The 22,952-nt window shown below is 38.2% G+C and overlaps 1 pseudogene across 2 annotated transcripts in view; it reads left to right on the plus strand.

Annotated features, from left to right (window-relative positions):
* The first annotated feature begins 10,374 nt into the window (after positions 1-10,374).
* Positions 10,375-22,952, plus strand: part of LOC114293906 (protein LIGHT-DEPENDENT SHORT HYPOCOTYLS 10 pseudogene) — a 59,218-nt pseudogene continuing 46,640 nt past the window's right edge. For both annotated transcript variants that reach the window (XR_014340327.1, XR_014340328.1), the window contains exon 1: positions 10,375-11,149. The product of XR_014340327.1 is annotated as a protein LIGHT-DEPENDENT SHORT HYPOCOTYLS 10 pseudogene, transcript variant X1 (transcript). The remainder of the gene's footprint in view (positions 11,150-22,952) is intronic.

A 22,952-nucleotide genomic window follows, 5' to 3' on the forward strand; every position in this document is an offset into this window, starting at 1 on the left:
TGCATATATATATATATATATATAGAGAGAGAGAGAGAATAAAACCTAAGCCACAAACACTTTTGGCATTTGTTTTAAGAAAAAGAGCACGAAAATCGAGACAAACACGCTGAAATCCGCCCCAGCAGAATGCCCAATCCGCACGAGCGGAAATTTTCCTCTCATAGGCGGATTGCTCCAAAGAGTTACCTAGAAAATCCACCAAAAATCCACTTGAGCAGGACCCAAAATCCGCTAGAGCAATTTTCTGCCCAGAAAACATTGAAAATTTTGGAAAACTCTATGAAGATCCGCTCAGGCAGTTTTCAATTCCGCATGAGCGGTTTTTGCCCAGAATCTCATAATGTGATTTTGCAAACCAAAGCAAGTTCCAATGCCCAAAATTCAAAGTTTTCAACCTAGAAAAGTTAAGAGAGGTTAAGTAAGAGTAAAAAAGGAATCTCAACGACCTGATACGGTAAACAAAATACTAAAAGAAATGCATACCATTCAAGCCCAAAACCCTAGGACATCACAAATCAGACCATCGATTTCTTCAATCTAGTCTCACAAGTGCAATGTGAAACGTAGATGAGAGTCCAGATTTGACAACTTTTATAGAAAATTCATTTTATTACAAATTATTTACCAGAAATGAACTACATCACCAGATCTTAGAGTCGCCACCTAATATTTTGCAAAAATTAAGAAACCCGTGACTTGTGCTAAGGCCATTGTTCGTCGTAACTAGAAATGTCTCGGTTCAGAACATTAGATATGAGGGGGGATTAATTGAGCACCCTCACTCACCCGATTAAAAGATCGGCCTCTACTAAATCATGATATGAATTTTATTAACTTTATATGTTCAAGTTTTGATTATTTAATAAATCCTAAAATTTACTATATCAAACATACAAGTATAGATTATGTCATTCATTTTGGAACAATTTGATTTCATATATTTTTTAAAGAGTTTTGAATAATGTAAAACTCAAAAGAAATTAAGTTCACAAACATGAAAATCAATATTATTCCAAATTAAGCACAACCTCCATCCATTGGCATTCATACAATTATATCAAGTAAGCAAGTAACCACATAGTAGGATACTTAAACATAGTAAGAAAAACACACACAAGCGGGATGTTAATGCATAAAAACTGTAATACTCTAGAAAAAAAAAATTCTTTCTCTTCGCTTGAGCGTCAGATTGTGTGCTCGAGCAGTCTTTGTGAACTTTCAACACTTTTGCAGGTTTGCAGAGATATTGGGAAATGGAATTCTTCTCTTGAGCGGTATTTCTTGAGCTCAAGCGGTGTTGGCTCGAGCGGTCCTTCTTGCGCTCTAGTAATGGTCATCTATTTGTAAAACTTCTGAGAGTTTGTATTCTTCGCTCGAGTGGTCACTTTGTGTGCTCGAGCGGTCCCACTTATTGTGTCTGGTCGCTCACCCAACACTGCTTGTGCTCAAGAGGTCTGTTCGAGATCAGCCAGTATAAAACCAACTTTTTGCTCATTTTCTCTCACTTTTTTCTCTTTCCTCTCTCTTACTCCTTCATGACCAAAAACCCTAACCCTCAAACCTTTGATTTCACCTTATTAAATTAAGGATCAACCTTAGATCATGCAAGATTAGTGAAGGAAGAGTGAAGATCTTTCTCTTGACCGATTGGATTGCAATTTCGCCAAAGTTTTTGCTTGGGTCTCCTTGTTAGCTCTCATTCTTGAGGCTGGGAGTTCTCTTAACTCAGTTATTTATGATTTCGTTCGATTTTGATGTATTATGGGATGTATGGGTTGATTTGAGTTTGAAATCTTTGATTAAAAGATGTTTATATTTCAAAATTAGGGTTTTCACCCAAACTTTTGAAAGACTTAGAATGTTTTGGTACATTGATGGTTAATAGTTGATGATTTGAGGATTTAACAAAGAAATGAGGAAAACCCCCAATTTTATTGAAAACCCTAGAATTGGGATTTTTAAATTAAAAGAGGATTTGAGTTGATCGGTACCTTATGTTGAAAATTAAAGTGATTTTTCACATTGATTAGTGTGTTAGATAAATTTATTATCTATGATGATAATATTGGTGACTTAAATAAGTAGAATTGTGTGAATACTTGGAATGTTGAAAGGATGTAAGGTAATGGTTTGCATAGGTTGATGGTTGGTAAAGAGTAGTACATGGAGTCTTGAAAATGAGAATAGTTCATTAGATTTTATTTGTTAAACTCTTGTGCAATTAAAAAGGAATTTCGAGATAAAAATGAAGGTTTGGAAACTCATACATTGCATTGCATTCCCATGGTGTTAGATTATTTAAAGGTGTGTGCGTGGTTTTGAATGCGTTGTGTGAGTTAAGGTGCCCAATTTCCCTTCCGTGCTCGGTGGCCAAAAAATGTGAAGATGTCCTTGGTATTTTGGTAAAGGTGCCCAATTGCCTTTCCATGTTAAGCGTCGGTAAATGTGGGGGGAAATGTTGAAATGATTGATGGGTGTCCAATTGCCCCTCCGTGCTTGGTGGCTGGTAAATGTGAAGGTTTTTAAAAAGTAAGAGGTGCCCACTTTCCCTATTGTGCTTGGTGGCCAGTAAATGTGAGAAGTATTTTGAGGTATCTTACGTGGAGTGTTACAAAACGAAAGTTGTTGGTTACGATAATAAGTTGAGTCAACATAGGTTACAAATCATGCATTTCAGAATTTGGTTTCCAAATAGAGTTTAGTCATAAACATGGCATGGCATTGCATAGCATAATTATATTGATCATACGCATATTAATCATATTTGGTTATATTAAGTTTACTTCCTACTGAACGTAAAAGCTCTCTCCCTTTTTATGGGCTAGACATCCTAAAATTCCATGTGATGAAGATGAACCTTGATATTGTTGAAAAGCGGATGGAGTTCAACATGAAGCATTGAAGCTTCTTTTTTATGTTGTTTGCCTATAGCTACCAAGCTTATTTGTTGAGTAAGGATTTTATTTGTTGAAATCAAGACTCTTAGTCTTGAAATATGTAAGCCCTTATGGCAATTTTTGATGTGTATTTAATATTACAATGTGTTGTAAATTATTACAATGAACTTGAAATAAGATCTATGAGAATATGGAAGATTTCACTTTATTGAATTGTTTACATTTATTTATTTTTTATATGAATGTCATGAAATTGAACAATAATAATGGCTTGGTAACAAATTATATGGTATGAATTTCGGGGCATTACAAAAACTTACATATTTACTGATATCCTACAAACAGTTACGAGACAAACTTAGTAAAACGTCCATGATCTTATATACAAAATTCTAATGCAATACATACACAAAATGTGGCTAGAGATTCGGCTATTAAAACATGACATGTGAATTATCTCAAGAACATGAGATAGAGCACACAATCACATAGGAATTGATTAAACCTACAAATGCAAACTTAGCCAAATCAAGACGCATGAAGCATAGATGTAAAGCATAGATATGATGAAAAAAAATATTATGCTTATGTACAAATAAGAAAAACAAGTAAATAAAAGGGATAGAAAGAAATGGGGTTGGAAGACATACATAGAAAGAGATAGAAAAAAGGGGGGTTGAGAATTATTACAACATCGAAAATTATATGGAAGAGATTGAAAATTATTACAACAAAATGATAAGAATATATGGAAGAGATTTAACTAAAAATTACAATCATCTATCGGAAATCGCCTTGCTAATTGCTTGGAAATACTCTATTTTGGGGAATTCCTATTTTTCTTGCAGCCAAACCAAGACAAAACAAACAAAACCTTTCCAAGAGATGCATATGTACAAAAAAGCTATCAAATGAAAAATCTAACAAGTATGAGAATTGAAGTTAGGAAACACCAAACTAAATAAATAGATGAAAATCTACATTTATCTCTTTGTGAATAAGAGTAAATTAATACTCAAATCCATGCTATTAATTAAAGAAAGTAGATTGTCATCATTTCAGTGGAGAAGTCTTACAAAATTTGTGAAAACTCTATAGGACTTCTAAGAAAATAGGGAAGACAGAGAGAAAAATAAACATAACTCATCAAAAGTAGTTAAAGACTCATCTTCTTATTCATGAAATATGTATGTAAAATCTATTTTCATGTTCAAAATTGGCCGAGAAGAGAGTTTTTAACACTTTTAATGAGAAAGTCTTTATAACTTCAATTACATATTTATATCACATATATTAAAGATCACATATTTAATAAAGAAAATACAATAAATCAAATTAGAAGAAATGTAAGGAACAACTTCCACAACCCAAATATCACATATTTAAAACAATAAAGAAAATATAAGAAAATAAATAAGAAGAAATCTAAGGAACAGAGGCTCAGCCTTCCACTTCTACAACCTAAATATCACATATTTAAAACAACAAAGAAAATACAAGAAAATAAAAGAGAAGATCGCAAAAAATTACCTTTGGAGGAAAGGGTAAATTTTCTAATTAGCAAACTTTCTTCTTTACACCCTCATGTTTATGGTGTATGGTTTAAAATTCCAGCGAGATGCTTCAAGTTCTACCTTTAATGGAATTTTAAATAGTTGAAAAGACTCTCTTGCTCTCCAAATAACTTAAGGTTTTTCAAAAACAATTTCTCTCTCCAAGATTTTTGAAATAAAAATTCCCTTAGACAAATTTCTTTCTCTTTTTCAAACAAAATTTTCTTTCTCAAAATTTTTGCTCTTGTTTTTCAAACAACAAAATGAGGTGGTATTTATAGACTTACAAAACACCCAAAACACATGACTAGCCATGTGGTATTTTCAACATGACTTGCCATGTGGTATCTCCAAACCATGTGACTTGCCATGTGGTATGAGAGCCGATTTTTCAAAACTGCTAAATTTTTAGGACAAGAAAAAATTCGTAAAAAATATTTTTGAATAAGTCTAAAATAATTTGGCCAAAACGAGTGAAAGTTGGGATTTAAATCTTAAATTTGACTTTTCTGCTAAGAAATTCATAATATAACATATTTCAATTTTCATCATTGAGTGTTCAAAAGAAAGCGCCAAAGTCTTAAGACCGGTCAAAATGGGATGTCTATAATAAAATATAGGTATATTTTATTCACATTTTACCTACATTTTCCCTTTCTGTTTTCAAATTCCTTCCAAAATCTCTCAACCAAGCACAATGTTAAAGTTTTTAATTTTTCCCGATTTACTCCCCAAAACTAATTTCTATCAAATTTTAAGAACCAAAATTCAAAATTCTTACTCCAAAATCCAAACCTAAATACAAATACCCCATAATTTTTCTCTTTAATTTCATCCCGAACTTTCACTACTCCTTTAGTTTCCCTCCTCTTTTGTTTTTTTTTTTTTTTTTTGATCGGCGAAGAAAAATCTTTATTGATGAAAGTAACCAAAGAAAATACAGAACATCAATAAAGAGGAGCTCGGAGCTAACAGAAGCTCCAAGCGCCAGTTGGTGAGAAACCAACAAACAAAACAAAATAACAAGAAGAGGAAAGAGACAACAAAACATAACAGACCAACCGAGCTACACCCAAAATGCTTCAGATTTGCACAGACGCAACGCTGGTTGAAGACACCAAAATGCAGATCTACACCACACAGATAGAACCGAGCTACACCCAAAATGCTTCAGATTTGCACAGATGCAAAGCTGGTAGAAGACACCAAAATGCAGATCTACACCACACAGATAGAGAGCTTCACACTACAACAACCACCCTTCAGAGTTGCAACACTACATCACACATCAGATCATCTCACAGATGCAGATCTTCACAGAACATCACAAAACAGAACACTTGCCTCAGATATTCAGCAGCACACAGATTCAGAAGCAGACCACAGAACCACAACAAAACACAGATTCAGCACCCAAACTAACACAACAGCCCCAACCTATCAGATGATTCCCAAAATCACAGGAGTAGAGCAAAACCAGAGCTGGGCAGCCACAGAATAGAACCAGCTTCTCACAATGAAGCAAACAGAGGCATGACTGATAGGGATTTTAGTATTAATGACCATGACCATGACTGATAGGGATTTTAGAACAGCCAAAATGACCATGACTGATATCCTAAGTACAATACATCACTAATATCCGCACCCAAAAGGAACAAACAGAGCTTACAGAGACACCACCCAAGCAAAAGCAACAGAGATATAAACTCAATAGCCACAAATAATTTGCCTCCAATTTAGAACAACATCAACCAAAGAGAAAGGAAAGTCCTTGAGAGAGTTTTTAAGCCAGAAAGCTAATCTGAACCTAATGAGATCCCACAGTTTATCTGGGTTCGGACTAGCATTGGTGAAGACACACTCATTTCTATGCTTCCAGAGTGACCATAGAACTACAAGTGGGATAGCTCTCCAAAAATTCCTGAGAGGACTCTTAAATTTGACACCTATCCACCAGTTGAGAAGATCTGGCACCGAATCTGGGATGCACCATTGAAGCCTCCATTCAAACAGCACATGACACCAGATGGACCAAGAGAAAGGGCAATGGAGTAAAATATGTTGAGCAGATTCAGGGGCAGAATTGCAGAAAGAACAGCTGGTGGATGCAGAGGGGCCAAGGATGCTGAGAATTTGCAAGAAAAAAGCAGATTTGATTCTATTTTTCCAAGCCAACCACCCAAAGAAATGGACTTTAAGAGGTAGAATGTTACTCCAAATGAATTTGGTAATATTAAGATTGGGCCTATGAAAAGAAGAGCTGAAGGAATAAAGAGAAGACACTGAGAAAGAGCATGAACCTGCGGAAGAAGAAGACCAAGCCAAACTATCAGCACTAGCTGGGTTCAGAGAAGGAGTAGAGGATAACAAAGCTATTAATCTCACTTCATCAGCCAGCTCCCAAGCATACAATACTCTTCTATAAAGGAAGTGCCAATCAGGGCCTGATTTCCTAACAAATATTTGGTGGAGAGAACCACTCTTTTCTGTAGAAATATTGAAAAGGGAGGGGAACTCCTCCTTGAGATAAGAAACACCACACCACTTATCATGCCAAAACTTCATTCTGCTACCATCCCCAACCTTGATATAGCAGTTCCCCAAGAAGAAATTGAAAATGTTACTATTTTGAATCCCAATGAAGGAGATATCCTTCCACACCCTAGAGTGTTTATAAGAAGAACAAACAGGAGGATGCCAACTATGTGCTTCAATTTTGTATTTGCTGCAGATAATTTTCCTCCATAGTGCATTTGTTTGATTCCCAAATTTCCACCACCATTTGAGAAGCAGGCTTACATTCACATCTCTAATCCTTCTAATGCTCAGGCCTCCTTGGGCAGAACTCTTTGTGACCTCAGTCCATTTCACCAAATGAACTTTTCTTTTTAGTTCATTACCACCCCATAAGAAAACAGCTTCAATCTTTTCAAAATCTCAAGCCACACCTTCAGGCATCTTGAAGAGAGAGAGGTAGTATATAGGTAGGCTTGATAAGACAACCTTAACCAAGGTTAATCTTCCAGCAAAAGATAGCAATTTTCTCTTCCACCCTGATAGTCTTGATCTAATGTTATCAAGCACTGGTTTCCAAGTGGATTTCCTACTTGGGTTGGCACCTAGAGGCAACCCTAAGAATTTCAAGGGCAAGCTGCGAACCTTACAATTCAATAGCTTGGCAAACAAAAACAGTGACTCTGCTGCTACACCCACCCCACAGACCACATTTTGTGGTAGTTGATTCTCAATCCGGATAGGACTTCAAAACATCGAAGAACTCTTTTGATAATTACTACCTGATCCATATCAACATCACAGAAAAGAATAGAGTCGTCCGCAAATTGAAGATGAGATATAAGGACCTCACGAGCCCCAACCCGAACTCCATTGAGGATGCCAAGATCAAGAGCTCTGGTGAGAAGAATATTGAGCCCTTCAACCACTATATTGAAGAGGAAAGGTGATAATGGGTCACCTTGCCGAAGACCTCTTTGCGGAGAGAACTCTTGCGTTGGTGAACCATTCATGAGGACGGAGATGCGAGCAGTAGAGACACAAGTTTTCATCCAAGAGACCCATTTAGACCCAAAACCAAAGCTAGACAGCAAAGAGAACAGAAATTCCCAATTGACTGAATCAAAATCTTTCTCAAACCTTTACCCTAACCTTAACACCTCTAAACCTTTATCGGCCCTTTATGTCCTCTTTCTTCATCGTACATCCCACCTCCATGCCACTACTATCGTTCATATACACCAAAATATCTCTCTTTTTGATTGAGTTTTTATAATGTGTTTTTTAATTTCTTTTTTCAAAAAATAGTTTGGTGAAAAAAAAAAGAAAAGATAAAACACTAATTATTTTATATGGTTTTCTCTTTTTTGAGTAGAAATGTTTTTTTTTTTAAATTTGAAAAATATATTTTTGATATTTATTTTTTTTAAACTCGTTTCTAATTATTTAAAACAAAAACACAACCAAATTTAAAAAAATTTATTTTTATGCGACATGGCTACTAAAGTGGCATTTTTTCATTCAAAATTGAATGGTTACTTTATTTTGGAAGTGAATTAGAAAAATAAATTCTAAATTTTAAGACCCAAAATAGAAAAATTGTGAAACTTAAGGGTGGACAAAATAGAATTTACCTATTTTATGCCACGTGGCTGCCAAGGTGGCATTTTCCATCCAAAATTCAATGGAAGTTTATTTTGGGAGTAATTAAATTGGGAAAGATTTTAAACATTAAGGGCTCAAGTGAAAAAATAAAAAATAAATAAAGACCAAAGTGGGAAAACTCAAAAATTTGAAGGGGACAAAATGTCATTTTTTTATCAGCAAAATAAAAAGAACATTTATTGTTGAAAATTCTGAAAATTCAAAATATTACATCAATAAAGGAAGCAGATAAGTGCAAAAAACATCATAACGATGTATAGTAATCTCAACTAAATTGGCACCAAGATGCAAGCCAAATGGGACAAAATGTAATTTGCCAATACTTTATTAGTGCTGATGATGATTGTAATGATTTTTCACACTAAACCTTTTGAGAGTGAAAGCAAGTTCTTGAATCGAATCAGATGCGATGGCTTTACTAAGCCATGTCAAATTGCATTTAAAATCTTATGAACAATAATTCAGTAATGAGTCAATGGATTAACTTCAAGCAGCAGCCCTTGTGTTTCACAATATCTTCATGAAAAATTAAGATGTATGAAAGTCAAAGTGATTTATACGTGATATTGTGTAAATAAATCTTCAGCTTTCATCACTTAAAAAAAAAAAGAAAAAAAAAATCTTTTTTTTTTTTTTTATCAGCAAAGAAAACTTTATTGGTTATAACAATGAAGAACAAAAAAAACAACCAATAAAGAGGGGGAGCAGAGAGCAACAAAGCTAAAATTTATACTGCTACTCAGTTTTTTGAAATTCTCCCTCCTCTTTGAGTCTAATTGGTTTCACCATCTCAAGTTGTAGATATGATATATTTGTGATATGATACTGATAAATGTCATATCAGTTAATAAAAAAAATTACAACTTTTAAAAAATTTAAAACATGAATTACTTTAACAATATGATGAGTGTCACATAAGTTAATACAAAAATTTTATAACTTCTTAAAAATTTGTATAGAATTACTCAATGTGGTATACATGTGATGCAAATGAAAATGATAGCAATTGTATTAATGATGGCAGTTACAATAATTATAGATTAAACTAGATAAATATTATTTATCACCACTATCATCTTATTTCGTTTCTTATGTAAATTTATACCACAATATAAAAGACAGGTATATTTAGAAAAATAGTGTCTGTGCTCACCACACAGCTCCGTAAAATAAAATATGCAGATCAAAAAAAACATGAAAGTAAAATAAAAATAAAATATTCTGATAATATATTACAGACATCCTGAAATTATTATTAGTGCTAATAGTCTAATTAAAACAGAGAACATGTAAATGAGGAGAAATTAGTCAATATTATTAATTCCATTAACTAATTAATACCTTTTACATTTTGCATCAACATCAAAGTAATGTGTCCCATAAGTTAATAACTATGGAATTAGGAAAAATTTTGGGGTGCAGATGCTGTTTTCACCATGGATTATTAAACTGTTCATTTTTTATGTTACAATTTATCTCCTAAATAATAAATAGTCTATTTGCCAAATAATATTTACGGTTTGATTTTTTACAAATAAATGGCATAAACTAACATAACTATAGTTATAGGATAAATTTAATTTTTTACATAAATGTATACATTCTGATCTAAAAAATAAACAATTTAAATTATCGAAATGAGACCCATAATAAGTTTCACATGTCCAAATAGCAAGGTTAAAAGAAACTGGATCCATAATTATTTATAAACTACCTGAACTTGTTTCAATAATATTGAGTAATTTCTTGAAAATGATAGAGTGGGAGGAGAAGAAAAACACCACCATTGGGCCCATATATGTCTTGTCTCCTTAGTAGACTCCAGAATTGATCTTCTTTTTTTCTTTTACTGCAGTACCATTTTCTATCACCTCCTTCCCCCCTTTTTTTTTCCTTGTCATTCTGATCTAACAAAATAAAAAAATTCTTCTGCACAACCATGGCAACCGAAATAGAGAAAGACTCAGCAGAAGGATCATCGCGATCGGCCAGTGATCATCAGCAACAGCAGCAAAAGGCACCACCATTGAGCCGATACGAGTCACAGAAACGCAGAGACTGGAACACCTTTGGGCAGTACTTGAAGAGCCAGAGACCCCCAGTTTCTCTGTCACAGTGCAACTACAACCATGTATTACAGTTCCTTTGCTATCTCGATCAGTTTGGGAAAACAAAAGTTCACTTACCTGGCTGTGTCTTTTTCGGACAACCAGACCCTCCTGCTCCATGCACTTGTCCTCTTAGACAAGCTTGGGGAAGCCTCGATGCTCTGATTGGACGGCTCAGAGCTGCGTACGACGAGAACAGTGTCGGTGGATCACTGGAGAGAAACCCTTTTGGCGATGGAGCTATTCGTGTTTATTTACGCGAAGTTAAAGCGTGTCAAGCGAAGGCAAGAGGGATTTTGTACAAGAAGAAAAATAAGAAGATGAAGAATCAGATGATCAAGGCAAACCATGATGAATTCAACTCTTCGAAACAGTCCGGTTAAGGAAAAGTCTTTGGATCAAAATGGTAAATTCATTACTGAGCATTGATCATGATAGCTATATAATTTGAAAGTACTATATATTTCTAAATTAGCTTAAAATTCTGCTCTTCATGGAAAGATAATAAAAAATAAAATCAAACACATCAGTTAGAAAAAGAGGTGAACACAAAAAATAGTTATGAACTAAACTATTAGCAGGTTTTTTTTTTTTTTTTTTTTTTTTTTTGGTGAGGCCATACCAAGTAATCAAACATGAATTTGGGTGATCCAATACCTTCATAAGAAACCCTAAACCCACCACTCCAAAACCCTAATTTTCATAATGAGTTTTAAGGCCGTAAACAAGATTTAATGAAGAACCCTGCTAAGAAATCTTACCTTAAGCATCTTTCACCCTTGCAAACAATGAAACAATAGTGCCCATGATTGTAGTGGGGGGGGGGGGGGGGGGGGGCAGTACACACACACTCTCTCTCTCTCTCTCTCTCATATCATGAAAAACACTGTTTATGTGGTTTACAAATTTGAATTTTCTCTTGTTTACCATGGTTACTCGGTTACCTTAATTACATGGTTACTTTTCTCTTGTTTTTGGCTCTTTTGGGATTTTACATGATTTTGTGCTTCCATGGATGATCATGTGATATATACTACTTTGTAAGTGATTTAAAAAGAAATTGAGGTGGAGATTAATATATCTAAAAATTCTTGCAAGCTCATATACATTTGAATTCTCATTATAAAAACCAGAATATCTTTCTTCCCCACCAACTATGAAAATCGTTATTGAGATTCCATCAAATATAGGTCATTAGAATCCTTATTATGTTTTGAGTGATTATAAATTCATTGGTTGCATTGTTATATAATTAACTGCAGGTCATTATTAGGTATTCTCAGAGTATGATCATGTGGTACTCCATAATATTATGATTAAAGGAAAATATAAAATATTATAATTTTGTATTGGGTGATTGAAGAATTTGAAAAGGCCTGATGAATGATAATTGATGAAAAAATATCGACACATGATATTCCATGAATACCTAATAATTTTCTATTAAGTACTTGGTCTCCCTCTATTGATTGAACACAGTTAAAATTGCTTGCCAATATTTTTGCAATTGGCTGTGCTGCCATTTATGTTTATATATTTACTTTGAGAAAGACAATGATACACAGGTGTGTATTGTATATACCTTATAATTAAAAAATATATATATAATTTCTTACTTTTTGAATCATAACATAAAAAAATAAATAAATAAATAAATCACAACCAAACAACACATAAGGCATAAAAAGAAGTACGATTTTTGACTTTTTATAAAAAAGATGTGTAGAAAAGTAGAGAGTAGATATTGATTGGTGTGTAATAGAAATTGTAAAAATATCTTTCTTTCTTATTATCATATGATAAGAGTTTACAGATATTTATACACAATGTATACTCACTGAGTTTGTTACAAAACAATCTAACTAATTCACAATCTAACTAACTAACAATCTAACTAACTCCCTTTATTCTCATAACTATATATATTATAACTGCTTTGATATCCTACACATGTGCGAGCTGAGGTGTTTTGTGTTGGCTTCTCTGTTGGCTGCACTTATGTCTTGAGCTGCTGAGAGTGTGGCTTGAGTTGCCGATGCACTTGTGTCTTGAGCTATTGAGAGTGTGGCTTGAGCTGCTGAGATGAGTATTCCTCAATACTCTTATCATTCCCCTGCAAACCAATGGGGCTGGGAAGCACCATTAGTTTGTCCTTAAGATAATGAAACCGAGAAGAAGACAGGGGCTTAGTAAAAATGTCAGCAACCTGATCAACCGAAGGAATATAAGAAAGAAAAATTTGTTTAGAAACAACCCTTTCACGAATGAAATGACAATCTATTTCAATATGTTTTGAACATGCATGAAAGACTGGATTTGAAGCCAAAGCCATAGCCGATACATTATCACACCAAAGAACAGGGGAAGAAGAACAAGAGATGGACAACTCCTTGAGTAGCTATTGAAGCCAACATAACTCAACAGTTGTATGAGCCATGGATCTATATTCAGCTTCAGTTGAGGATCTAGAGACAGTGGCCTGCTTTTTAGCAGATCAGGAAATAAGATTTGGACCAAGGAACACACAAAAGCCTGAAGTTGATCTGCGATCCACACAGTCACCAGCCCAATTAGAGTCAGTGTAGGCATGAAGAATGAAAGGACCAGGTGTGAAGGAGAGGTCTTGAGATAAAGAGCCTTTAACATATCGAAGAATCCTTTTTACCACAGCAAAGTGGCCAACAGAAGGAGAGTGCATATGCTGACATGCATGATTAATTGCCAAAGCTATGTCAAGCCTGGTTATTGTTAAGTACTGTAAGCCACCAACGAGAAGGGTCAAAGAAGGGTAAATCAACAACAAGATCAGAGGAGGACTTGAGAGCCATAGGAGTGGAACTAGGCTTGCAATCCACCATGCCAACCTTGAGTAAGAGTTCACCAACATACTTTTGTTGGGAAAGAAAAAAATCATGTGAATGAAACTAAACGGAGATGCCTAAGAAATAGGAGACAAGACCCAGTTCTTTCATGGAAAAGATCTCATGCATTTGCACAAGAAGAGCATTGATGAGAGTAGAATCATTCCCGGTGAGCAAGATATCATCAACATAAACAAGAATGATGACAATAGAAGATAAAGCAGTCTTGACAAATAGAGAGGAATCTGAATGACTAAGGAGAAACCCTTGCCCAAGCAAGAACTTAGAGAAGGTAGAGTACCATGCTCGAGGGGCCTGCTTGAGGCCATAAAGAGCCTTGTGGAGCTTACAGACATGAGAAGGATACTGAGGGTCTATAAAACCTTGAGGTTGATCCATATACACTTTTTTCTAAGGTACCATGTAAGAAAGCATTGGAGATGTCCAACTGCTTAATAGGCCAATGGTGATGAAGAGCTAGACACAAAAGCACACGAATTGTAGGTTGTTTGGCCACTGAACTGAAGGTCTCATGGTAATCAATACCTTCTTGTTGATGATAGCCCTTGGCAACAAGCCGAGCTTTATAACAAGCTATAGAACCATCTGAGTTCTTTTTGATGTGGAAAACCCATTTACAGCCAATGGAAGGCTTTTGAGAAGGAAGGGGCAATAGAGACCAGGTGCCTTGATGATGGAGGGCCTGAATTTCTTCAGTCATAGACTGAAACCAAATAGGAGGTTGAAGAGCCAGCTTAGTAGTGGTAGGTTCTGTGTGGCTAAGATCAGAAGTGTGAGTTAGAAGAGCTTTAGTTTTGGACCTGGTAAGCATAGGATGAACATTAGAAAAAAAGTGAGAAGACAAAGGAAGATCAATAGAAATAGATTGAATAGGAATAGAGACAGGGACAGAAGTGGGAGCAACTGCAGTAGGCTGTATAGCAGATGAGTGAGCGGCTGCAGTAGGCTGAGGAGGAGACTGGACATTAGGCCGTATAGTAGGCTGTATAGCAGATGATAATAGAGCAAGAGTAGACTAAGGAGCTATAGGAGCTACAGGAAACTGAGACACAGTAGAGCTGGATGGAGAAGAAGGAAAAAGCTGCGTAGGAGCAGACTGAACAGTAGAGGAAGCAGAGGACAAAAAAAAAAGAAATAGCAGGTAAAATAGGAGAGACTACAGTAGTATGAGGAAAAGGAAAATAACTCTCATTGAATAAGACATGTCGAGAGAGAAAAAATTTTCCTGTAGTGGGATCCAAGCAGCTGTAGCCTTTAGTGGAATGGTGATAACCCAAGAAGACACAAGGAGTGGATCTGGGTTGAAGTTTGTTGGAAATGTAAGGCCTAAGCCAAGGGAAACATTGACAACCAAAGTCTTTGAGAAATGTGTAATCTGGAATGGATTTAAACAATAACTGATAAGGAGAGGAATGACCTAGAGATAGACTAGGCATTCTGTTAATAAGAAAGACAGAAGTGGCCATGGCCTTAACCCAATACTCAAGAGGACAGAAGATTGAGACAATAAAGCAATAGCAGTTTGAGTGATATGTTGGTGTTTTCTTTCTGCAATACCATTCTGTTCAGGAGCATAGGGACAACTAAGCTGGTGAAGGATACCATGAGATGCAAGATAATCAGCCATTTTATGATTCACAAGCTCACTACCATTATCTATGCGAAAAATTTTGAGTGAGAGATTGAATTGATTTTCGGCATAATTCTTGAAATGAACAAATGTAGAGTACACTTCACTTTTAACAAATAAAGGAAAAATCCATGCAAATCTAGTGAAGTCATCTACAAACAAAAGATAGTATTGATAGCCATTCTTGGAAGCATGGAATGGTCCCCAAACATCACTATGTACAAGAGAGAAAGGTTGAGAAACAGTTGATGTAGAAAGCTTAAAAGGAAGCTTGTGAATCTTAGCTACATTGCAAGGAGTACAAGACAAAACATTACATTTATTTGAAAAACTAACAGGTAAATGTTTAGCTATGTGATGAAACTTTAAGGAGGAGGGATGGCCCAATCTTTGATGCCAAGTGTCCAGAGACACCTTTGACTGAGAAGAAGTGTGATAAGCTTGTGAGCAAGGAGTAGTAGAAGAAGAAGTAAAGTGATATAAGCCATGAATATGAGGGCCTCTATGGAGCACCTGTTTCGTAAGATTGTCCTGAATGATTCACAGAACATTTATTATCTTGAGCCAACTTATGCAGAGATAATAGATTTGATGAAATTTGTGGCACATGAAGCATATCTTGAAGATGAAAAGAAGATTGTGGAGTTGGTAAAATACTCTTACCAACATGGTGAATAGGTAATTTCTGGCCATTGCCAACTATAACCTGATCAGTCCCATGATAGGGCTGATAGAGATGGAAATTGCTGAGATCATTGGCAATGTGACTAGTTGCAGCAGAATCCACAAACCATGGGGTGGAAGAACCAGATGTGGAAAATTCTGGACCAAATGAAGAAGGTGGAGATTGAACTGCAGAATAAGCTGTGGCTTTGGATATGCCAGATAAGGTGGAAGAGTTGGTGGATGAATAATTGGGATCCATTCTGAACCAACAATCAAGAGCAATGTGATTGTGACCTCCACAGATTTAACAAGAGGTAGAAGATCCTTGAGTGAACTGTCCATGGCCTTGTCTACCTCTAGCACCTCTCATAGAGAACCTATTACTACTGTATCTGCCTCCTCTGCCCCGATAAGAGCTGTGGCCCCTATAATTTGAACCTCTAGATCCTGACGACTTAGACTCAGTATTTTGAGTTGCAGAATAGGCAATAGTGGAGTCAGTGTTGAGAGCAGATTTGGTCTTATTCTCCACGTGAATAGACTCTAAATAGAAAAGAGAACTTAACTCTTCCATAGTGATTTGCTTATCTCTAGCAGGAATTGTTGTTTTGAAAGCATCATACTTGTCTAGTAAACCATTTAAGTGTAGAAGAACCAGATCTTCATCATCAAGGATGGAAGAAGCAAGACTTAGTTGATTAGTTATGGTTTTGATTTGTAAGAGATACTCTTCCATTGATAATTTGGACCCAGGCTGCAACTTGTTCTTTAACTGATGGATATGAGATCTAGATAAAGATGTATATCTCTTCTCCAAGGCAATCCAGACTGCAAACAATGTGGAAAATGAGGAACAGATGCAAACACGGGTGGAGAAAGAGTAGCAGTGAGAAAGCTAAGCAGATGAGCATCGATAATCTTCCAATTTTCAAACTCAGGATTTGGAATAGATTTTCCTAAAGAATCCAGCACTTTTGGATCTGGTGATGCATTTGATCTAGTAAGAAACCCTAAGAAATTAGTAGCACGAAGAAGATTTTGGATTTGATTTTTCCAGATCAGAAAGTTAGTAGAATCTAACTTGACTGTGATAAGAGAATTAAAATTTGATAGAAAAAGACTCAGATTTGATGGTAAGATGAATGAAGATGAGCTTGAAGATGAATACGCCATTGAAGAGCCTTTACTTGTTGGAGAAGAAAGGCTCTGATACCATAAAAGAAATTGTAAAAATATCTTTCTTTCTTATTATCATATGATGAGAGTTTACAAATATTTATACACAATGTATACTCACTGAGTTTGTTACAAAATAATCTATCTAATTCACAATCTAACTAACTAACAATCTAACTAACTCCCTTTACTCTCATAACCGTATCTATTATAACTGCTTTGATATCCTGCACATGTGTGAGCTGAGGTGTTTTGTGTTGGCTTCTCTGTTGGCTGCACTCGTGTCTTGAGCTGCTAAGAGTGTGGCTTGAGCTGCTGAGATGAATATTCCTCAATACTCTTATCAATGTAATCCAAATAACTGCACTTATGCAAACAAGTGCACTTATATAGTTTAACCCAAACGAGGCTTAAATATCTCATGAGTTATAACTAAAATAAGATCATAACTAAAGAAAAAAATTGGTCATAATTAAAAAATAAAATGACATAACTTAAGAGTGTATATGATAAGGAATGTATATAATAGAATTTCCCATTTAGTTTTCCTAGAATCGTATGTTTGATTGTGTTTGGGTTGTATTGAATATTGGGGTAGAATTGGATTTAACATAAATCTCAATTTGTGTATTTACAAATAAAAAAATGGAAGTGCTATTTCCGCTTTAATTATTTATAAATTCACTCCAAAATATATTTTTTTAATGAGTATTCAAATATGTTATGTGTAAATTTGAATACTAAAATGAAATTTTAGAGTACATTTATAATAATGACAAAGAATGAGAATAATAATTCTTGAAAAAAATTTACAGAAAAACTAAGATCCAAAATTTAAGCCAGAATTTTTTCTAGAAAATTAATATATGGTCCAAATTTAGCTCTTGGATGTTGGAAACTACATCCAAAATTAATTTGAGTTACACCTTAAATTTTATATATAAGTTTTTGCGTAAAATTTCTTGATTTGTAATATTACTAAAAATTTTATTTGAAGTTTCTGATTCATGATTTTGGAATCTTAGCAATTGTAATAGGACGTCTTAGCTTTTTCATTTATTGGATAGACTTATCACTTATCCTCTGGTTCAACAACTATTAGTGGACTTCTTAACTTTCATTTCTTCTCCAAGATATCAAACAATTTATAGACAAAGCTAAAAGCCTCTTAGATAAATTTGCTACAATTGGTCGACAACTTTCTCTTTAAGATTTAAATCTCTATATTTTTTAATGGTCTTTCGTGATATCATCACCACACTCGCCATATGGCCTTCTCCAATTCCATTTGTTGAGTAACATAGCCTTCTCATCAACAATAATTTATTCCATTTTGATGCCTTATCCTCTGCTATTGTGACTGCCTTAGATGATGCCCTCAGGTTCAGATCACTCAACAAACCACTTTCTGTTGGATGTGATCGTGGACACAATTCCCATGGTCATGGGCCCATCACTATTGGCTTGTGGTTAACTATTGTTTTGCCCCCTTTGGTGACTACTGCCCATCTTCCTTTGATTCTTGAATGCAATGCCAAGTTGTTAGTGGACTCAACTGTACGGGGGCGAAATATTCTCTGCTTTCCGTACTCCTTGTACTCCAAGCCTCTCTTGACGGCGTCTACCTGGTAACAAAGAAACGGTGAGCTGCCCGGCGGTGGTGTGCCGGATAGACCCTCCGACGATCAAGTCAGTCCACTTGAGGAAGGAGAAGACAGATAGAGAGAGAGTATTTTCTTTTGGGGGAGAAGTTGCATATCTCTAACGTTCGTCCTCCTTCCTCCTTTAAGGCTAGCCATGTAGCCTCAAGATTATGTGCGCTCTACCTCTGTTGTCCTTCCCAAGACAGGTGGCAGTGCTCGCCTCTCACCACCTTACGCGTGTAAAGGCTTAGTCCTTCCACCAGTACATGCAGAACTGCCTAACGGTATTAAGGCATGTGTGAAGCAGAGGTCCCTTCCCTCGTGCCATTGGCCCAGGTGGCACACCTGACTGTAGTACCACGATCGGGCTATCTCCCACGAAGAACTATCACCACAGGCGCTCAACCGCACTATGCCCCACCGGACTGCCCCTTGGCAAAGGGGCGGCGGGGTGATGCTCATGGGCCGGGCAGGTATTGACCGGTGTATCGTGGCATACCGGTCGCGAGGCATGCCGGCCTCCGTCCGTTCTACCTTCATCCGAGGTTACATTGAATCTTCCCATCTCGGCTCACCGGTCAGAGACGCACCATCCCTCCCTTGTCCACAGTTTAACCCGAGCTATCCGTAGCCCGGTCTCGCCATTTAGCCGTGTGCATCGCCGAATGTTTGCTAGTCGCAGCTCGGCCAGGCTTGGTTTCCGTCCGGTCAGCCGATCCTCGAGACCGAGCAAAACAGACCCGTCCAATCTCTGCTCAGCCGTACTGACGGTGCAAATCTCCCCTCTCAATTGCCCCTTAACCCCATCTGACCTGGTCGTGACTGGGGTTACCATCGTGACCGAGCTAACGGATTGAGTTGCTCCATCACCAAGCCGAGCATGATTGGGGGCAAATCTGACGCCGAGCTGTCCTGCTTGGTCGGCCATTTCCTCCCCAGTCTCATCAAGGGTCGTACAATCGTACTGACAGCCACGTTTCCAGTGCCACGTGGCTTCACGCCACTGGGTCGTACAGCCAACTGTTCTGCACGCGCTAAATTCAAACGGCACAGCCGTTTGGGGTTTCTTCCCCCCTCTTTTGTATTCCAACGAAGGGCCTAAACCCTTCACTTTTCACCTTCCCTTCCACACAAGCCCTAAACCTCTCAAGCTTTCGGACCACTGCCATTATTGTTTCTATGCCATATCCCCCATTTCAAATCCTTTCGAAGGCCACAATCAAGCGCTCGAGGTCGCGTTCACCCTCACACCTGTCCTTCTGGTAAGTCACACTACCCCCCCTTGCATCTCTTGCTTCTACTTCTCAAAGTTTTTTCATACATGTTCTTCATTCCCGTGTCACTATGCTTCGTATTTTTGTTTATTTTCGGGGCCATTAGAGTTTCATTTCCTTGCTTAGATCTCGCACACCCTAGGGCAAACAAGAACAGCAGGGAAGGATGGGGCTTTCATGCCCCTTGTTTCTCCTAGGTTCGAACGAGTTCGTCCTATTTCTGGGATGAACAGTTTGAATCTGGGCAGAACCGAGCAAAATGCTCGCTTAGATCCATAAATGACACACCGGCCGAGCAAAAACTGGTTTGTGACTTCTCGTAGAGGTTGTAGCCGAGCAAAACTACCGATTAAAACTTGGTAATAGTACTGAACCGGGCAAAAACTTGAGCTCGTTACTTAGGCCTTGACCGAGTTAACTCGTCAAGTAGAAACGACCGAGCTATAACTTTAACCGAGCCAGCTTCGGAGAGTTAGAACCGAACTAGGAAATCGACCAAGTAGCATACCCAAGGTAGGGGTCGAACCGGCCAAACACCAATAATCCCTTCACTAAGCCAATTCCCATAGGGGCCGTGCAATTTATGCCGTGCTAACCCTTGGAATTATTTTTTAACAATGCAGAACAAATAGGGCCGACCAAGCCAGTCCAGCACTAACTGGTGGAGCTCAGAGTCTGAGCAGACCCACAAAAAATTTTGACCGAGGTATACACTTTATCAAATAAGACCGAGATAGATGGGGAAGTACCGCTATATGGTTAGCTCGCCCGGTGCGATGGCCGAATTTCGCAGGGATTACAACATCCCAGATGACGTCATCTTAGAGCTCGCCAAAAAGGGAGACGCCCCTTGGGGAGATCTAGACCGGTGCCCCTTTACGGTCGTGTCAATAGTAGAGGGAGGGCTCCGCTTCCCAGTCCAGCCTTTGATCTGTGAGTTTTTGAGGCAGACAAGGCTTTGCCCGACCCAAGTTTCAAATAACACTTACAAAATAATAAACGGGGTCGCCGAACTGAACCGGATGCTCGGACTCAATCTTGGTCTGGCTGAAATTTTTCATCAGTATAGTCTTAGTAGTAATAAGAGCGGGTTCTGCTGGTACCTCAAAGTGAAGAAGGGCCGAGCAAAATTAATAGAGGGTAACCCGGACAAGGAAACAAACGACGACGACTTCTTATGGGTGTCCGGTCGCTATGAGGACACCGAGGCACCCATACCGGGATGGTATATTAGAAAGGATTTTGGTAGTGCCGGTGAGTCGACCGAGCTATTTTCTTTTCGCACTATTCACTTTCCATGCCGATCTAACACTTGTCTTCTTTTTGCAGATAAACACCTAGCAGCAGACTACTACCGGGCCAACCAAGAGGCCATCAGAGTCCTGCTACGCCATCCTGCCGAGGAGAGGGAGGCTTCCAAATTGCTCGGCTTCGATCAGACATACCACTACACCACGTCGCGCAGGAGCCGGGTTACCGATTTTCTGCGTGCGCCAACCCCAGAACCAGATCCAAACTTACCACCGATCAGGCTTATTCCACTCACCGCCGAGCAAGAAATAGCGAAAATCAGGGCCATCAAGTCCCTGATCACCGGGGAAGAAGACGAGTCCCAAAGACAAGAGGCAGCCGGGGGGACATCCTCCGTACACGCCGTGCAGCAAGAAGGGGCAGTGCTGGCGCTTGCCAGCGAACAACCGGCTGGTCGGTCCAAGAAGCGGCCGAGGAAGGAGCAAGTCGGGCCGCGTCTGGCCGATGAGGACTCTACCGATGGCGTCTCCACCAAGCTCGGGGACCAGGCCGAGCAACCACAGACCGGCAAGTCCAAGGGCCCAGCCACCCCCCCGGTCTGGGCGCCCGAGTTCAAATACTAGGGCCGGGCAGTTTCTTCTGAGGACTCCGTCTACGCGGACAAAGATTACTCGCTTGGTTTCAATTTGACCAAGGGGTTAATCTTGCCCGCCGATATGAAGAAACATGACGAGCTTTCTGACCTCAAGGTCCTCCGCTCGGCGGCGAAATCCATAGTGCTGGTAAGTTCTCCATTTTTTATGTCAAACTGTTTGCTCGGTTTTTGCGCGGTTTTTCGAGTACTAACGATCTCTTATTTGTTTTTAGGCCGCGCAAAAGAACTACTTGGCCCACGACCGGATGATCAAAGTACGGCAGAGCCTGCGGAATGCCATAGCCGAGAATAAGGCTTAGAAGGATGAGATAGCGAAGCTCAAAGCAGCGCAGGAAGCAGTTGAGGCCGAGCGAGATATCCTAAGCCAGAAGGTTGACCGAGCTAACGAGGACAAACTTCGGGCCATGAAGTCAACGAAGGCTCGGTATCTCACCGAGCTGAGGAAACTGCGTGATGCGCACAAAGCCGAGAAGGACAAGGCCGTGGAAGATACAGAAGACCGGGGATACGCGCAGGGCGAGAAGACCTATGAACGGCAGGTCCAAGCGACCAAGGACATCTTTTTCAAATGCGGCTGGAAAGCTGCCGTGGAGAAAGTTGGTCTTGGTCAGGATTTTGACATGTTTATCAATCCGCCTGCTGCCTATATCCCGGTCTACATGCAGGCGTACTCCAAGGCCACCCAAAACCGACTCATCACGGATGCAAGGAAAGAGGCCGAGGAAGAAGCTACCGCCGCGAAACTAGCCCAACAAAATCCTCCCGAAGCATCTCCAAGTGCAGAGGAAGAGGCTGATCGGGAAGTTGCCGTGGTGGAAGGAACTGACGATGACGCCGAAGAAATCTTGGCCGAGCAAAATGTGGAAGAGGCCGAGCAAACAGTGCAAGTCGCTGAACCAACGGTTGACGTAGATTTGGATTGACCCTTTTTTGCTTTTTTTTTTTTTTTTTTTTTGTAACCGGGCTATGTTCCCCCCGTCTTGTACTTAAATTTCCATTATCAATGAAGACTTTCGACTTTTGGCTCGCTCA

This window comes from Camellia sinensis, chromosome 9 (assembly GCF_055761805.1).
Source record: "Camellia sinensis isolate YWXY chromosome 9, ASM5576180v1, whole genome shotgun sequence".
NCBI lineage: Eukaryota > Viridiplantae > Streptophyta > Magnoliopsida > Ericales > Theaceae > Camellia > Camellia sinensis.